Source organism: Lepisosteus platostomus, chromosome 5, assembly GCF_059453375.1.
Source record: "Lepisosteus platostomus isolate fLepPlt1 chromosome 5, fLepPlt1.hap1, whole genome shotgun sequence".
In the NCBI taxonomy this organism is placed as follows: Eukaryota; Metazoa; Chordata; class Actinopteri; order Semionotiformes; family Lepisosteidae; genus Lepisosteus; species Lepisosteus platostomus.
In genome coordinates this window covers 52,386,019-52,402,108 of record NC_142615.1, presented here as the reverse complement: position 1 = coordinate 52,402,108, position 16,090 = coordinate 52,386,019, and the positions used below count along the sequence as shown (strand labels likewise).

At 45.4% G+C, this 16,090-nt stretch overlaps 1 protein-coding gene, 3 non-coding genes and 3 pseudogenes across 4 annotated transcripts in view; 4 read left to right on the top strand and 3 right to left on the bottom strand.

Annotated features, from left to right (window-relative positions):
• LOC148669148 (zona pellucida sperm-binding protein 3-like) overlaps positions 1–16,090 on the bottom strand; it is a 113,877-nt gene that overhangs the window by 74,641 nt on the left and 23,146 nt on the right. The window lies entirely within an intron of this gene.
• trnat-ugu (transfer RNA threonine (anticodon UGU)) lies at positions 1,269–1,340 on the bottom strand. Its single transcript has one exon. It is a non-coding gene; the product is annotated as a tRNA-Thr (tRNA).
• LOC148669157 (5S ribosomal RNA) lies at positions 12,001–12,119 on the top strand (annotated as a pseudogene).
• Positions 12,719–12,883, bottom strand: LOC148669156 (U1 spliceosomal RNA). Its single transcript, XR_015937667.1, has one exon. It is a non-coding gene; the product is annotated as a U1 spliceosomal RNA (small nuclear RNA).
• Positions 14,365–14,482, top strand: LOC148669155 (5S ribosomal RNA; annotated as a pseudogene).
• On the top strand, positions 15,020–15,138 carry LOC148669154 (5S ribosomal RNA). Its single transcript, XR_015939121.1, has one exon. It is a non-coding gene; the product is annotated as a 5S ribosomal RNA (ribosomal RNA).
• On the top strand, positions 15,676–15,807 carry LOC148669153 (5S ribosomal RNA; annotated as a pseudogene).

The following is a 16,090-nucleotide window of genomic DNA, read 5'->3' as shown; positions in this document are numbered from 1 at the left end:
CACAAAGGCTGCACCTTTCTTCTGCTGCTGTTATAAATCTGCCTTAAACGTTTGAATGCATACCTTACTGCTGCTAACCACATTCACGTGTTTACGAAGCTTTTTTCTGTCCCTGTTTTTGCTAAGCAGTTTCTCCGTTTTCCTCGTACTGTGATTGTCAGTGAGCACAATAAGACTGAAACAGTGTAAAGGCAGGTAAAAAAAGACAGGGTAAAACGCCTGACTGTCGGAAGTGGGATTTGAACCCGTGCCTCTGTTTGGAGAGTGAAACACAAAGCTTAAAAGACACGAAGCTGTGAATTTGCTGTTTTAAACCGCTCGACTATCCTGAAAAAATGTGTGCTGATTGCACCAGTCGCATCCGATTTTCCGTAATTTTAGGACGATTGATACGACTGGACGAACACAATTTGTGGCGTTTAGCATGACATGGAAAACGGTAGCGGAGCATTCGGGTCCGGACTACCAGACTCAGAAACAGTTTTTACCCCCGCACTATCAAACTATTAAACTCCCAGCCTCTCTCACTCTCTCCTCACCTCTCACCTATGATCTGAAACTCACAGTGCCTTCTTTCTTACCAAAAACCCAAACACACATTGAAAATCTACCTCTCCCATACATGTCAAAAGCTCACTCCCCATCATTTCTATCCCTTTATTTCATTCTTTTGATGCATGTTTTTGCACATAACCTGTTACCTTTTTGTTGTTTTGCATACTGCCTGTTGTTGTTTTATGCACATCGGCTGTTGTCTTTCTTCTGTTATATAATTGTATTGTTGCTGTGTTTTTTTCTTTGTACTACTTATGTCCGAGAGCTAGCTAAATAGCATTTCGTTATACCATATACCTGTGTATGAGTATAATGACAATAAACTTGGACTTGAACTTGAACTTGACATAGTCTTGCAGGCAGTATATTATTTTATCGTTTACTCGTATAAAAAATCATGGTCTTCTCGTTCCTAAATCAGATTTTAAGTGCTTACGAACGTAACTTCCAACCTGGACTGACAGCTCACCCGATCTATTTGTGATCAGACCGTGGAGTCGGGGGCTGTACCAAGCGCACGTTCCTTCCCAATGCTGAGGCGATCATTCGGAAGATGGGTGTGAAGAGAGATAAGCTTTGTCGACTAAAAAACAAGGCAGGATATGCAGGAACACTAATCACTGGCGACAGTTATGTTCTCTTACTATTGAGATCCCTACATTGCGAGTTTTTTTAAGACTTTGAAACTGAAGGAAAGCGGTGACAAATGAAACAGGCACGGGTGGGGCTTGAACCCACGCTCTTCGGTTTACAAGACCGACGCCTTACCACTTGGCCACCGCGCCTTCGAGGAAGCATGGGAATAAGGTTGTTCAAATTATTTTTTTCTGAATCTGGTTTACATCGCCAAATGTAAACTGGAGGCAGCAACAACAATAAAAGGGATACTTGTCCTTAAACTCGGACGTGATGTTCTGCAGACTTGTGCACAATGTCCTGTTTTCTTGCAGTGTAGACATTTTGCTGTTCACGCTCCGCATTCATCTGCTTTGTGCGTTGTTAGTCCGCACCTGTAACATGTAATGCCAGCCGTCCCCTGTTCTTCTATTTCTCTAGCATGACTGCGTCCTGCTGCTCGGCTTTTGTTTGTAAATTTTGAGCGAGCGCCCCGTTCAGTGTCACTTTGTCACTGTGGTCAGAAAGCATTCTTGATTCTGCTTGAGCTGCTTCATGAATTCTAGCGACTGTAAGAGCTCTTTCTAAAGTCAGCCCTTCCTCCTGCAGCAATTTATAGTCTCTTAGGTGCACATTTTTCCACAAGTTGATCTCTTAACATGTCAGTTTCCAATACTCCAAAGTCACAAGATTTAGCCAGTTCTCTTAGTTCAGTCACAAAAGCATCAACAGATTCGTCCTGAGACTAAGTTCTCTGCCTAAATTTATGCCGTTCCAAAACCACTTTTCTCCGCGGTGTAAAGTAAGCGTCTAAGGCAGCTACAGTCTGTTAATGTGTACCTTTTTCTCCAGGGAGGTTGGCGAAAATCCGCTGCACGGGAGCCCCGATACTAAAATCTGCAGTGTTCTGCTCGCTTTGAGTCCGTCAAGCACTCATCTCTCGTCGCCATAAATGTTGTGTATCTAAATTTAGAGACGTTTTTATATTATTTTAACTATTTTATTAACTACACAGATCACGCCCTTACACCATATATTCCCGCCTTCTACTCTCTCGTTCTGTTGTCTGGCGATGTCTACTCACTATACTACATTTAGCATGACTTCTTGTTGCAGTTGAGCTCAAAGCTGGAGATGATCTCCATATTCTACCGCACTATCTAGTCCGAAACGTAGTACACAGTACATACTTTTTTAAGTGAACTCAGGTTGTTAAAAAATTAAACCAGCGCCCTGTCACAGAAATGTACCCCAGTCTCCAGCGCAACAAGAGGGGGTACTCAGCACTGTACTAACGAGGAGCGCTTGTCTGCTGCTGAGCGTCAGCTCTGTTTACTGTCAGCAGTCATTGCCTCATTTCCAAAGACTTTTTCACCTGCTCTCAGCTTTTAAAGACAGTCATAAACGCTCAAGAAGTAATTCATGTCAGTTGGAAGTCTGTTTCTGTTGTCTCAGCTCTTGATAAAGAAAAGCCGTGCGTGGGAGACTCCCTCTCTGAAGAAGTTTGCCGTCACCTTGCGAGGGAGAAGAGCCATCAATCACCGAGGCAACCACTGAGACAGTTAACATTAAACACGTGAAATGCGAGATGTTGTGATTTGTTTCCCGCTTAAGGCTTCTATCGTTTCTACTCTAACGAGAAAGACCTCTTTATTAGAAGTGAGATTTTAACAAACGTCTCCAGGGTTAACTGCGACCTGAACGCAACGCCTTAGACCACCAGTCATCTTGCCTGTGGTACTTAGAGCAGCGCTCAATAAAAATGATCAGAAACCGAAAGCGCTTCTTATGCGGATCAGTATATTCCGATTCCACTGGTTCTGCAGAAGAAATAAGAAAAGCCGAACTCAAAGCACTGTGTTGCCATTACGGGTACTCTGCAGCTGCTTTAAGATCTACTCACACCGTGTTGCCATTAAGGCTACCTAGTTAAAAAAAAAAAACTTATCGTCATCTTTTTGAACGTGATTATTAGACACCCGTTAAATCTCCACCGAGGTTTCTTGAGAGATCGTTCAGCGAGCGAGTATTAAAAAACTACGTCGCTTCCAACCTCTGCTGTCACTGTAAACTCGGACGTGATGTTCTGCAGATGTGCAGTGTGCCTTTCCTCTTGTCGTATTCAAGAGTACTCGCTGTGTGAGCTCCTCACTGCGTGTTCTGTACTCTACTGTGATTTAATTTAGATGATTACGTGAGTAGAGTGACAAGATCTACTTGAACATTTTCGGTTTGTGAAATGAAACGCTAAATACACTACTGTAAATACAAGTAATGGACATTTAAAATAACCACAGTACAGCTAGAAGAGTGAAAGATAAAAGACTATTTAGAATGACATTCACAATAGACTTAAGAACGGCACAACTGTCTAAACAGGGACTTGAACCCTGGGCCCTCAGATTAAAAGTCTGATGTTCTACCGACTGAGCTATCCAGGCTCTGAAAGAAGGTCAACACTGTCGGGATCCTCGCAAGTCACCTGTCTCTTGTTCCGAAGAGCAGTCATACCTGACCCATCTGGAATGACCACTGACAGACTTTATCATGAAGCGACGGCACCACGCCCAGTAGAATGAGTGAGAAATACAGCATGACATGGGGAGGTAAGGGGCTCCTAAAATCCATCTTTCCTCACATTACTGATTTTTTTCAATAGCATTTAACCTTTTTTCACATTCAGATTTTTTTCTCATTTAATAAAATCTTTTAATCAACAACATTAAAAAGAAAACAAATGGAACGTTTTTTGGAACAATAATTAAAAAAATATTTCAATGACTTGGTTGTATACGTGTGCACACCCTTTATAAAGGGAGTTGCAACAGTGCTGAAATTTAAAGAGCATTTCTGTAGAGAAAACAGCCTTGATGTTAAGCTTAGGGAGCCTGTCTTTTCGAAATTCTATTTCTTAACACCTTGCACAGCCCGACAGACTAACAAATATTTGTTGGAGAAATTGGCTCACACACCGGAAGACACTAACGTTTATTTATGTTAGAGTATGTGAATAAAAGTTTAACCGAAAAAGTTTGTAATTGTGATTTTGTTAAAATTCAATAAATCGTCTATCAACAGTTAGAATTTATTAAGAAATTGTTTTATTTCATAAACTATAAGGCAATTCAGAGAGTTTATTGGTCATATCCTTTGCTTATGTTCTTTTAACTCTAGAGTTCAGGATCCAAACCCAGCTGCGGACGATTGTGTTTCTTGAATCTCTTGTAATCATCAAAAGTCGATGTGTAGTCCTTCAGTACTTTCTCGAGTTGTGCCATGGATATTTTATACGATCAATACTTGTCATGCTCTTTTGCATTTTCCTTAACAAATGGAAAAAGTTCAAAGTGTGTTTATGGAGTGTTTCACATCTACACGAAAGCACTTGTAACAGTACAGGACACGCAGTGAGGAATTCGTGAAGCTTTCAGTTTAGTGCGGAGTTCAGAAGGAGGATTCGCTCGCTGAATGATCTCTCAGGAAATCCCGGGTGAGTTTCAACAGGTGTTTTCTGCAACAGCCACAAGTGTGAAGCAATCTCTGGATTTCCTGAATTTGAACTAAATTATTAGTTCAAATAATTTAAGATTTAACAGAACTAAATGAGGTACATTTAAAACAGCAGCGCAACTCTGCAGCACGTCGAGTGTGCCTGCATTTAATTGTGTAAACCTGGCTCTCTCTGAACACGAGCAAAGAGTTCTCACTCAACAGAAGATTGCGATGTGAATATAAAGCACCTGGAGATGCCAGGGATTGAACCAGGGACCTCATCCATGCAAAGCATGCACTCTACCGCTGTGCTACATCCCCAATGGAAAAGGTAATGGAACAGACTTGTCCAGATGCTCACTGATCACAATCCACCACTCACGACGAATGCCTGCAGTTTCCCACTTTCGCGTTTCCTCTACTATAGAGTAAATGCATGGGAATGAAGAAATAAGGAAGGAAAAATAATCGCATTGAAGCTTCAAGAGACTGGGCACAAATTAATCTATTATTTTTGTATCCAGTCACACGTGCGACGGTGGTTAATTCCCAGACGGGGAAGTGCTTTTTTTCTACCTCCTTACTCGACTGTCTTTCAATTCTGTTTTATTTGAAACTTTTTGCATCTTTTAAGTGCTCTTGATTCAACTATGCATGTTTGCAGTGCGCCGAGACCTGAGAATGTTGCACTTTTGCGCTCATTCTTAGGAACTTGTGGATTTTTGATGAAATTTATTCCTAATTATGCAGACATATCAGAACCTCTTAGAAAACTAACGAGGAAAAGACAGAAGTGGGAATGGACATCGGAAACTGAGAAAGCCATTGCCGAGTTGAAAAGAGCACTTGTAACTGAACCATGTCTGGCATACTCCAAACTAGATGCACCACCAGTAGTGATCAGTGACGCGAATCCTTTAGGACTTGGAGCAGTATTGCTACAAAGACAAGAAAATAGACAGAACAAACCAGTGGCATATGCAAGTCGCTCACTTACCCCAACAGAAAGGCATTACTCACAAATAGAGCGTGAAGCCTTGGGTTGTGTTTGGGCAGTGGAACATTTTAGGACATATTTATGGGGAGGCAAGTTCACACTTCAAATGGATCATAAACCCCTCATTTATATGTTCAATCCCAAAAAGGCAACATTGTTACCACCCAGGATACAAAGACTTGGATTGAGATTATGGCCTTATGATTACAAAATTGAACACATAGTAGGGAAAACCAATGTCGCAGACTCATTGTCACGTCTTCCTTTACCAGACACAGAAGACACTGGTTATGAAGACACCTATGTTGATAGAGTGCTTTCAATCAGCACTTATGAACTGCATGCACTGACACTTGAGGAACTTAAACAAGCAACAAACGAAGATGACACATTGAAATTGTTGATGTCCATAGTGGAAAAAGGACAATGGCCTAATCCAATTCCAGACGAACTGCAGCCATACCACAGGTGTAGGTTGGAGTTATCTACATATGATGGACTGCTTTTAAGAAGACAGAGGATTGTGTTACCGAAAACAAAAATCAGACAAGCACTGAAAATAGCACATGAGACTCATCACAGTGTAGCTCGTACAAAACAGTACCTGAGAAGCAACTTTTACTGGCCCAACATGAACAGTGATGTTGAAAGACTAATCAGGAATTGTTCCACTTGTGTGTTGAATCAGCCATTGCAGGAGGATCAACCTCTCCAACCACTTGAATTACCACCAAGGCCTTGGACAAAATTGGGCATTGCCCTGGTAGGTCCCATTCAGAATGAATACATATTGACTGTCATAGACTATTATACTTCTAAACCTGAGGCGGTTGTTGTATCAGACATATCTTCAGCCACAGTTATTAGAGAGCTGATGAACATCTTTGCACGATTTGGTTATCCACTAGAGGTAGTAACAGATAATGGCAGGCAATTCATAGGACAGTTGTTTGAATCATTTCTGACTATTGTGGAATTAAACTTGTGGAATTAATCGTGGAATTAAACACATCCGTGCATCACCTTACTATCCGAGATGTAATGGCAAAATTGAAAGATTTCAAAGATACCTGAAAAAAGCTTTAAGACACTCAAAGACACTCGCTATGTGTTATTGAGAAACACCTCTTGTAACTCCTTTGAGTTAGTGAATGTGGAAGATGGCTCAAAAATAATGAGAAATGTAAAACATCTTTGAACACTCCTCCATTGGATCTTGATTTTGAATCTGCAGAAACACAAAATGCTGAGAATACAGGACTTTCTGACGTGCAGGAAGTGCCGAGTCCTCAGACAGTGGAGAGTACATCCGTAGGAAAGCCAGTAACTTTACCCAGTAGTAAAGTAACAACCATTAGTGGCAGGGTTATCAGGAAACTGGCTCATTACAGAGACATTTAAAAATACAGGACTTGCATAGCTCTCCAAATGTTAAATTGCCCTATTTTGTTTGTGTTATCTATGTAGATGTTGCTTAGACTGCTAGAAATGAGGTGATATTTAGAAGTGACTTAAGTAGAAATTGAACTAAAATTTGAGTTGGTACGTATAGAAATTGTTGTAAAAAAGATGAATGTATTGAATAGAAATGAAAGGGTTTATATACATTTTGTTGTAATAGTTAATAACCGTTTACTGTGTGTTGATATAAAATTGTTACAATTGTATGATAAAGTTATAGACTTTAAAAATAACAAAGGAAGGGATGTAGTATAGTGAATAGACATCGCGAGACAACAGAACGAGATAAGCTACTGGACACACCCGCCCCTCCTCACACAGACCGTGGAAAAGCCCCCGAGTGGGAGGGCTCTCTCTTCCTCCCAGGAGCTCTTGGACACGACGCACAGACAAGGCGCGGGGAGCCGCCGCCTGCAAACACGGCTCCAGGCAGGACTCCACTCCGCAGGAGCCGCAGAGCAGAGGAGATGGGAGCAGCTTATCTCCTGTGCAGAGACCTGAGCTGTTGTTGCTGCGGACGCTGTTTTTTTTCTTTTCACGGGGTAGGAGTGAATGTTGAGTTGCCCTTAGAAATGAAGCAGAGCACTTCAACGGCACGGGTGTGTGTGTGCGTGCGCCCTGGTGATTCTGGGAGACAGATCGAACCTGGGCTAAAAGAAAGGGGGCTTAGCCCTCTTGCATTTGCTAGATCGAAGTTGTACAACCCATTTGTATCTGCTAGGCAGCGCAGTCGTTGTGCACAAAGAACGCTTTGAAAAGTGTCAAAAGCAAGTCATTCCGAGTTGGTCGTTTGTGTTTTCCGTTCAAACGCGAAATGCTGAAATGATCTCTCGGCTCCTCGGTTGTCATTTCTGCTCTGTAAAGGAATCACAGTACGCGTCGGCTTCCAGCACGGTGGGTCAAGACACGATGCCTGGGGTCAGAGAGGGCGATGTCTTCCTTGTTAGTATAGTGGTGAGTATCCCTGCCTGTCATGTGGGAGACCGGGGTTTGATTCCCCGACGGGGAATCGCTCTTCTTCTACCTCCTTAGAGAAAGGACTGCCTTTCACTTCTCTGTATTTTCTTTCACAGCGCTGTGCAGCTTTTCATTGCTCTTGCTTTCCTGTTCCTGATGGTAGCGGTTTACAGAACAGAAAGTCCTCATGAGACATACCCTCAAACTCATATCTAACATAAACGAGTGAATTGGCCAAATCGATTACAGACTCACCTAATTGCAATGAAAAGCATCTGCTCATCTTAACGCGCTCTACCAGTGTACTTTTGAAACCATCCGCCATTTCAATAATTCTATGAGTGACTGTGTCTTTCAGAGGGGGCAGCAGGTCGAGCTGTTTAGCAGCTTTTTTTCACACATAATACGTGTCAGCTCTTTTGTTAACAGTAAATAAGGGTGTTCAAAAAAAGTGTCTGTTTATTAGGTGTAAAAATTCCTTAACGTCTTTGATTCTGTCATCAAAGATAAACTGCAATCAGCAAAGATAAAAGGATAATAATCTTTGCATACTGCCCTGTCTTTCTCACACCTGAAGAAGGCTCCACAGCCGAAACAGTGTGTTTCCTTTCTTCTCTTTTCAACATGGAATAATCCTTTACTTGTTCCTTTGCAGCCTACGCATGCTGACGCAGCTACCCACCTGATATATAACATTCCTATAATCACAACTATGAATTTCCACTGTGGGTATTACATGTCACAACGCAGAAATGCAACAGTGACGTGTCGTAATTACAAATGTACATGATAAGTGATTTTGTCTCTCCTACCTTAGTGTCGGAATATTAAGATGTTCTGGTGACAAGGAAGGAGGGAAAAAGTAAATCAGCAGAAGGGGTGCTATTTTGTTGACTGTTAATCCTTACATGTTCATAAGGTCATATTTAAAAAATGGTACAGTAAATTTTCTTATACTTAATGATTTTCATAATTTGTCACATTACCTCAGTGGCAGAATTGTGAGACTATTTAATAATCAGGAGGGAGGGTCATAGCAATAAGCAGAAAGTGCCATCACCCTTTGCTCATCTTTGGTTAACCATATTCTCACAAGCCATGTTCTAAATGTCCCATTGTAGACTGCTATATTAACATTTCTTGCAAAATGCAAGATTTTGAGACTTTTAATAATCAGAAGGCAAGGTCGTGGTAAATATGCAGAAAATGCCAGTGAATGAATGGTTTGCTTTTGTCTTATTTACTTGTCGTCTAACATGCCAGTTTGTGTTATTGTGAGTTTTGAAAATTGGTTTTCGATTTTCTTAAATGTGTTTCATACAAAAATGCAATTTGGATAATCATTATGTACATATTCCCCTTTACTGAGGCTATGTCCAGTAATCCACTCGGATTAGTATTTTTAAAAATAACTATAGAGAGCCATCTACAAGCGAAAGGCGGCATAACATCACAGTAGCATCTTATAAGGTGGAACGAAAAACGCGAATAAGAAGCTGCCGAATAAGAAGCCAACTTCAGCTTCGTTAATGCAGCAGGATTGGGTGAGGTAAGGTGGAAAATATTTCTTCCTCTGCATCCTAACATTTTTGTAGTTGTTCCAGGACTTCTCGCCCCAGATAAAGCTGCCAATACATCACTTGTTTCTACTCCATCAATATCAGCAGTGTTATCGGTACTAAGCTCCACAGCCGAAACATTGTGTTTCCTTTCTTCTCTCCGTGAAAGTCGATTCGATTTGTCAGCGAAACCGAAACTTAACCCTTTTTATAATTGCAGGAAATGCGAGTGTTTAACACGTGTCAGAATCACCAGGAATGTCCAATAAAGACCAACATTGCAACCCCCCAGAAAACCATATTCACCCATGAAAAATGATCGTCGAATGGCTGGCGGGATACATCATTTATACTCCCGTTGCATTGTGTGGCGGGGGCTCCGTGTCCCCTGAGCGGGGCTGGAGGATCGTTTATTTGCAATTCTTTGGAAAGGAGCTTCTTTCGAAATCAATGCGTGCCTGGATGTTCGCGAACGTGCTCCCTTGTGTTGGCTTGTCCCGCACTGGAAGAGCACAAGGCAAGTCTTCACAAGACAAAAACCTCCAGTGCACAGCACACTGAAAACATTTTTTGGCTGGCGCGTTTTATTTCAAAACAGAAACAGCACCAGTCGAACAAGTCGGCCAGATGCACAGAGCCTCCGCCCTCTTGTGGCTCCTTCTTGCTGCCTTTCCGCTGCCCCGGCGGGCGGCGAGGAGGAAGCGCCGTTTCCTACACATCTGCAGTCGCCATGCGCATTCGCAGCATGTCCCGGGACGCAATTCGGCCTCATTTGCATAACACCAGACCGGCTACGCAAGCTCGCATCGTGCGCCTGCCACACACCGAACAAACACCGGAGCCTTTTCAGCAATTTCCAAAAAACGGGCCTGCTCGCCTGCCCACAAGGCTCCATCTCTTACCCGCTCTCCAGAGCCTGCTGTCTTCTGTGCTGTTCTCTCGGCACCGCTGCAGCGCACACAACTCCTGCAGCGCGGGGAGAGAGTTTCCACGCTCCGCCGCAGGGAAGGCTCGCTCCGTGCGCACACGTCCTTTCAATGCCAGTTCAACAAGTGCTCCGCATTAGCAGCGTCGGGGCTCCGGCGTGTCGCACCTCACCTCACCTCGCACAGCCCCCTCCTTGAATGTCTGGCGCTGGGCATGCCCCGCTCTCCTCCACCTTATCTTATCGCGTGTGACCACCGACAATGGCCACAATGCCGGGGAATGGCACCTGTAAAGTGTTAATTGGGGCACAGGACAGCCCGTCTCGTCTCGGGGTCTGGCTTCAAAGACAATACAGCAAACACAGCGGGGCGGGGGAAGAAGACGACATGACACATGCAGGTACATTCAGCTCCAGCGGGAAAGAGTCATTTGTCGGTCTTTTCAAGTGCTGGGAGCCGAGTAATCCTTCGCTTGTATCGTTTCTCCCCGATGACTAGATCTCACCCTGCGACTCTTGACTGGGCTCACCCACGGCAGCCCAGCAGGTGTGAGCCTAGCCGGCACCCGGATGGGAGATTCCCCCCGGAAAAGCTCAGGTTGCTACTGCTTCTGCAAGAGGTGTGACTGGGACCAGTAGGGAGCGCTCACCCTGCGGTCTGTGTGGCTTTCTTATGCCCCAGCATCCTGATGGCGACACTCTGCTGCACAAACAGGCGCCGTCCTTCGGGGAAGGCGTAAAACTGAGGTCCCGACCCTCCATGGCCATTAAGAAATCTCTCAAAAAGAGACGTCGGGGGTGTCACTCTGGTGTTAGTGTTCCCCTTTACCAATCAGTCGGAGTCTCCTCCTAATCCCCGTCTCATATGTAACAATCAATGACAAGGCCCCCCTGTCCCGCGATATTGTACTTGTCTCCTGGCCGCTTGCTGGCGCCGTGAGATTTAGTACTCGCGCAAGAGACCGGGGACAGAGCGCGAACGCGGTCCCCCGCCCCCCACAAAGTGTGCGCTCCAGGTTCCCTCTCGGGGCTCTGCAACACAGCGGAAAGGCAGCGAGAAGGAGCCTCTTGCTCTGACGCCGCAAGGCCACAAGAGGGCGGAGGCGCCGCGCGCCCGGCCGACGTGTTGGACTGTTGCGCTTTATGTGCTGAAATAAACACGCGACAGCCCAGAAATGTTTTCAGAGTGCTGTGCACTGGAAATTTTTTGTCTTGTGAAGACTTGCCTTGTGCTCCTCCTTGCAGTTTGTTTGTTCTCCTCCAGTGCGGGACAAGCCAACACAAGGGAGCACATTCGCCAACATCCAGGTACGCAATGCGATTTGGAAAGAAGCTCCTTTCCAAAGAGTTGCACACGAACGATCCTTCAGTCCCGCTCGGGGGGCACAGAGCCCCAGCCACACACAGCTTCAAGTAGCGAGTCAGGCGCCATGGCTTTCGCTTGCGGCCACACCACCCTGAATGTGCCTGATTTCGTCTGATCTCGAAAGCTAAGCGGAGTTGGGCCTGGTTAGTACTTGGATGGGAGACTGTCTGGGATTACCAGGTGCTGCAAGCTTTTGCTCTCTCGGCCAGCAGGGGTCACCGTTGGTGCCTTAGGCTTTGGGAGGAAAACCTGGAGGATGGAAAGGTGATCTATAGCCTCATCTCTAGAGATGTTTTGTTGCTATGGCATGTGTTTGACCCATATAAAAAAAAACCCGTTTGTAAAACGAATATCGAAGCTGCCTCTAAATCTGCAAATGAAGATGAGTCGATAAACCACTTGTTTTTCGTGTAACTATACATATATTCATTTATTACTGATTTCATTCATTGAGCAGGGATACAATAGAGGTACAGCCATTCACTGTTTGACATGTCTGCACTGGTACAGAACCTAGCAATCAGAAAACGGGTGAAACTGTCTTGAGAATTAGCATACAGTACCGAGGCCCCCATGACCAAATAAATTGGCCTTAATAATGCAGACTACAGCAAAACGACTGACTTTGAAAAGGGAATGAATGTCCGGAAGGAGTAGTGTAACCAGCTTGAAATGCTTCTCCGGACCTCTAACTAAAAGAAACTGGGAACCAGCAGTGGCTTTCGAACTGGGATCCTATCGCAGCACGTGGTGTCATAGCTCTTCCGTATCCGATATTGGACCAAGCACATCAGGGGAGAGCGCGAACGCAGTCCCCCACTACCAGAAATAATGCAGTCGAGATTCCCACATTTGGGGAATTCGCAGGGGTCAGCACAGCCGGAGTGCAATGGCCGAGCCTCGCCCTGGGTGAATCGATTTTTTAAGAACTTTATTTTCTTTTCACAAAAAAATACAGGACATCACAAATTAGAAAGCTTTACATTAATATACATACTTAAAACAGTATATATGATCACATCTCATTACATTTTGACACGGTACCAGTTACATAGCAACAATTTTTTTTTCTGGTGTAAATCACATTCTTTACTTAAACATGATAATGTTTTTTCACAGTTTCTTGAGATATTGACCTATGCTCTCTATTTCCCACAGATTTTCTGCTTCCTCCCTCCTCCCTCTCCACAGATCTCTGAGGTAATAGTTCTCTTGGGTGATGAACAGGGCCAGGCTACCTGCTGCCTTGACTGGGACCTCGATGCCTTTGAACAGCCCCATGTTCCTCACTCTCCACAGGGCGTCTTTCCCACTGTTCACCACGGCCCAGATCCTGTCAAACACGTCAGGAGGAAGTTTGACAGGAGAGATGCCGTTGTAGTGGCAATGCTTGTTAATAAGACAGAATTAAGCGGTGGTATGCTGTCCTAAATGAGGCCCCATCTCACCTTCCATCTCTGTGGTGCAGCCACAGAGAAAGTATTCATGCAGGCTGATTTAAGATGTTTTCTTTTGATAAGGGACAGCTCCCAGATGGGGATGCACTTAGCTAAGCCTGGCTATCATGATCAATGGTCATCCATTGGCGCCTATCTGTCTAGGGAGTGCCAAATGGACATCTGGACTGCATTCCTAAGTGTCAAGAGTAAGTGACTCATATCTCACGCAGGGCGTGGTAATACCACGTGGGTCTCCAATGCCCGCCAAACTCTCAACCAATCAGCACACACCTGTGTCTTGGTCAAAAAGTGAGCGCAAGCTCAGATCGGGGCTCTCCTTGGCCATTGTCGCACATCCTCAGAGACAATCATGTGACAACTGCTGTTGTCTGCAAAGGGACTTGGACTTTGTTATAAGCGCAAGGCCGAGGATCCCGTACGTACTCAGAATTCAGAAAGCTTTTAAGCGCAGGAGGCGCCCTATCCCCGCTCGCTCGCTCACTCCCCTGTTCACACGTGCAGTGCGGCTTGTCCGTCTGTTTATTTGTCAGCTTTGGCGAGACACGGGTGCTTGTGTATTAGCGTGAGCGTTTTTTATTCTGATCAGGAACAGTTTTACAAGTCCGCAAAGGATCGAGGAAAGGTTTATCGCCAGCTGAAAAGAGACACAGCGCTTCGGCTGTGGAGACTTGTTCGGCTGGCGTTCGGAGAGTCGCGTTTTTCAGAATTGTATTGAGATCGTTTTCCACAGAGCTCAGATGTCAAAGCACAGCAGCAGCTCTCCACAGCGATCCTCTATAGCGCCCTTTCTCACGCAGCTCCGTCCTCATTGGAAGGAAGCAAGAGTGAAAGGCTGAAGTGAAATAGAGCGGGGACGAAGGCAGTGAAGAGAGAGAACGTGGGAAGAAGAGAAAAACGCAAGGGAAAAAAAGCAGCGTCGTAAAAGAGGTGACGGAGCTGTCCTCTCAATAAGAAGGGTGCCAGCGAGCTTTGCTCTCGCTTACGGCCACACCCCCTTGAGCACACCTGATCTCTCTGATCTCGGAAGCTAAACAGGGATGGACCTGGTTAGTACTTGGATGGGAGACCGCCTGGGAATACCAGGTGCTGTAAGCTTTTAAGCGCAGGAGGCGCCCTATCCCCGCTCGCTCGCTCATTCCCCTGTTCACACGTGCAGTGCGGCTTGTCCGTCTGTTTATTTGTCAGCTTTGGCGAGACACGGGTGCTTGTGTATTAGCGTGAGCGTTTTTTATTCTGATCAGGAACAGTTTTACAAGTCCGCAAAGGATCGAGGAAAGGTTTATCGCCAGCTGAAAAGAGACACAGCGCTTCGGCTGTGGAGACTTGTTCGGCTGGCGTTCGGAGAGTCGCGTTTCTCAGAATTGTATTGAGATCGTTTTCCACAGAGCTCAGATGTCAAAGCACAGCAGCAGCTCTCCACAGCGATCCTCTATAGCGCCCTTTCTCCCGCAGCTCCGTCCTCATTGGAAGGAAGCAAGAGTGAAAGGCTGAAGTGAAATAGAGCGGGGACGAAGGCAGTGAAGAGAGAGAACGTGGGAAGAAGAGAAAAACGCAAGGGAAAAAAAGCAGCGTCGTAAAAGAGGTGACGGAGCTGTCCTCTCAATAAGAAGGGTGCCAGCGAGCCTTGCTCTAGCTTACGGCCACACCCCCTTGAGCACGCCTGATCTCATCTGATCTCGGAAGCTAAACAGGGATGGGCCTGGTTAGTACTTGGATGGGAGACCGCCTGGGAATACCAGGTGCTGTAAGCTTTTAAGCGCAGGAGGCGCCCTATCCCCGCTCGCTCGCTCATTCCCCTGTTCACACGTGCAGTGCGGCTTGTCCGTCTGTTTATTTGTCAGCTTTGGCGAGACACGGGTGCTTGTGTATTAGCGTGAGCGTTTTTTATTCTGATCAGGAACAGTTTTACAAGTCCGCAAAGGATCGAGGAAAGGTTTATCGCCAGCTGAAAAGAGACACAGCGCTTTGGCTGTGGAGACTTGTTCGGCTGGCGTTCGGAGAGTCGCGTTTTTCAGAATTGTATTGAGATCGTTTTCCACAGAGCTCAGATGTCAAAGCACAGCAGCAGCTCTCCACAGCGATCCTCTATAGCGCCCTTTCTCCCGCAGCTCCGTCCTCATTGGAAGGAAGCAAGAGTGAAAGGCTGAAGTGAAATAGAGCGGGGACGAAGGCAGTGAAGAGAGAGAACGTGGGAAGAAGAGAAAAACGCAAGGGAAAAAAAGCAGCGTCGTAAAAGAGGTGACGGAGCTGTCCTCTCAATAAGAAGGGTTCCAGCGAGCCTTGCTCACGCTTTCGGCCACACCCCCTTGAGCACACCTGATCTCGTCTGATCTCGGAAGCTAAACAGGGATGGGCCTGGTTAGTACTTGGATGGGAGACCGCCTGGGGAGACCGCCTGGGAATACCAGGTCCTGTAAGCTTTTAAGCGCAGGAGGCGCCCTATCCCCGCTCGCTCGCTCATTCCCCTGTTCACACGTGCAGTGCGGCTTGTCCGTCTGTTTATTTGTCAGCTTTGGCGAGACGCGGGTGCTTGTGTATTAGCGTGAGCGTTTTTTATTCTGATCAGGAACAGTTTTACAAGTCCGCAAAAGATCGAAGAAAGGTTTATCGCCAGCTGAAAAGAGACACAGCGCTTCGGCTGTGGAGACTTGTTCGGCTGGCGTTCGGAGAGTCGCGTTTTTCAGAATTGTATTGAGATCGTTT